Below are 3,156 nucleotides of genomic sequence, written 5' to 3' on the forward strand. Positions count from 1 at the left end.
AAAAAAAAAATCGTAGCTCAGCACCTATAGCATAGTGGTTATGGTGCCAGCCACATGCACCAAGGCTGGTGGATTTGAAGCTGGTCCAGGCCAGGTAAACAACAATGACAACTGCAACAACAACAAAATACGTGAGCATTGTGGGTGGGTGCCTATAGTTCCAGCTACTTGGGAGGCTGAGGCAAGAGAATCACTTAAGCCCAAGAGTTGGAGGTTGCTGTGAGCTGTGATGCCACAGAACTCTACACAGGGCAAGATGGTAAGACTGTCTCAAAAAAAAAAAAAATCAAAAACAACCAATAAAAATTGTGATTTTATTTATTTGCAACACAGCCTCACTCTGTCACTATAGGTAGAGTGCTGGGGGCATCGCAGCTCACCACTACCTCAAACTCTTGGGCTCAAGTGATCCTCTTACCTCAGCCTCTCATGAGTTAGGACACCATAGCACTTTACAGAGGGCAACAAAGTAAGACTCTGTCTCAAAAAATAAATAAACAAAGATTTGTGATTTATCCTTTTTTTTTTTTTGAGACAGAGTCTCACTCTGTCGCCCTAGGTAGCGTGCCATGGCTTCACCATAGCTCACAGCAATCTCAAACTCTTGGGCTCAAGAGGTCCTCTTTCCTCACCCTTGGGAATAGCTGGGACTACAGTACCCATCACAGTGCCTGGCTAGGTTTTCTGTTTTTCAGTAGAGACAGGGTCTTGCTCTTGCTTAGGCTGGTCTCAAACGCCTGAGCTCAAGCAATCCACACACCTCACCTCCCAGAGTGCTAGGACTGCAGCTGTGAACCACCATGCTGGGCCTTAGCCCTATCTATTTCTGTTAGCCTTGCTTTATTTCCCTCATCTCAGTGGTCACAGTGAAAACCTTTATTATGGAAAGGACCTGCTTAGGAGAAGTAGCAAGTAAAAGGAATCTCAGAATAGGACTGAGTGGAACTCAGACTTTCTTAACTAGGAAGGGCCCAGCCTGGAACTAAGTGGTCTCCCTGGAGAATTGTTAGTGGAAGGTCACCTGCTGTAGTAGTGAACTGAAGAAAGAGAATCTGCTCCAGGGCAACAGAATTAGCCTGGGCAATGGTTCTCTAAGGCTGGTTGGCAGACTCTTGCTGTCCTTATTTTAAGTGGTCTTAGGCAGGCAGAAACAAATAAAACGAAGGCAAGTAATCCCTACAAGACTAAAGGCCAGGTGTGGGGTCTGTCGCTCAGTGGTTAGGGCACCAGCCACATATACTGAGGCTGGTGGGTTTGAGCCCAGGCCTGGCCTGCTAAACAACAGTGACAATTGCAACAAAAAAATAGCCAGGCGTTGTGGTGGGCACCTGTAGTCCCAGCTACTTGGGAGGCTGAGGCAAGAGAATCGCTTAAGCCCAAGAGTTTGAGGGTGCTTTGAGCTGTGATGCTAGGGCACTCTGTGGAGGGTGACACAGTGAGACTCCATCTCAAAAAAAAAAAAAAAGAAAAAATTATTTTGCAAGGCGAAGGCTGATAATTCATTTGAGATGATGCTTAGGTGATGCTATTTGTGAATTCTTTTTGTTTTGTAGAGACAGAGTCTCACTATGTCACACTATGTAGAGTGCACTAGTATCACAGCTCACAGCAACCTCAAATTCTTGGGCTTAAGCGATTCTCTTGGCTCAGCCTCCTGAGTAGCTGGGACTTCAGGCACCCGCCAAAACGCCCAACTATTTTTTTGTTGCAATTTGGCCGTGGCCAGGTTTGAACCTTCCACCCTCGGTATATGGGGCCTTCACCCTACTCACTGAGCCACAAGCGCTGCCCAGAATTCTTTACTTTTGTTCCAAACAAGAAGAGTAAATCATAGGTATGGATAACTGAGTCAGGGGCGGTGGCTCACACCTGTAATCCTAGCACTCTGGGAGGCTGATGTGGGTGGGCTGCTGAGCTCAGAGGCGGGGGTCTCACTCTGGCTCAGGCTGGCCTCTAACCGTAAGCTCAGGCAATCCACCTGCCTTGGCCTCCCAGAGTGCTGGGATTACAGGCATGAGCCACTGCCATTAATATTTATTTATCTCTTTATTTAATATTTATTCTTCTCCACTAAACTGAAGTTCTTTGAGGGATTTTAAATTATGTAAGTTTCAACAAATAATAGTACCTGGCATAAGTATTAAATGAAATAAAGGTTTAAGGCCACCTTTGAGGAAAGGAAATAGATGTATGATGTTTCAGTACTAAAAACTTCTTCTGCAGTAAAACTGGCCTTTTTCAGAAAACAAATGCATAGACTCAAAGTAGTTAAGACACACTGGACATAAAATTTGTAACATTTATTTAGGCAAAAAAAAAGTTCCAAACCAAAAATCTGTACACACAACATTAATACTTAAGTCATGTCCTGATTTAAAATAAAGCATGATTCATGTACAGAACACTCCCCTTCATCTGGCCATAGTGAGAACAGTGCCATCAGTCCAGATAGTTGAGAGTCTTTGAAATGTACATACATTATACTTTCCAATGAATTTTTTATATCCTAAAAGCAGTTAAACTTGTCCATCAGAATTTAAGTAAAAGATAGCTTTTCTAACGTTCACAGTCAGTGAGAATTTATCAGTGGGAAATCTACAAAAGTCAGGGATTTTCAAAATTTTATTGTTGCAGATTATCTAAGAATATAAATCTTGACATAACATCCTCCCATTTTTAAAGGAAAAAATGCAATAGCCGGGTGTTGTGGCGGGTGCCTGTAGTCCCAGCTGCTTGGGAGGCCGAGGCAAAAGAATCGCCTAAGCCTAGGAGCTGGAGGTTGCTGTGAGCTGTGATGCCACAGCACTCTACTGAGGGCAATAAAGTGAGACTCTGTCTCTAAAAAATAAAATAAATAAATAAAGGAAAAAATGCTCTTAACAATTTCCTGCTTTGGCTCCGTGCTCATAGCGTAGTGGTTACAGCACCAGCCACATACACTGAGGCCAGTGGGTTCAAACACAGCCCAGGCCAGCTAAACAACAATGACAACTGCAACAAAAAATAGCCAGGCGTTGTGGCGGGCGCCTGTCATCCCAGCTACTTGGGAGGCCGAGGCAAGAGAAATCGCTTAAGCCTAAGAGTTGGAGGTTGCTGTGATGCCATGGCACTCTACTGAGGGCAACATAGTGAGACTCTGTGTCCAAAAAAAAAAAA

The sequence above is a fragment of the Otolemur garnettii genome, unplaced genomic scaffold, assembly GCF_000181295.1.
Source record: "Otolemur garnettii isolate 467f Iridium unplaced genomic scaffold, OtoGar3 scaffold00159, whole genome shotgun sequence".
NCBI lineage: Eukaryota > Metazoa > Chordata > Mammalia > Primates > Galagidae > Otolemur > Otolemur garnettii.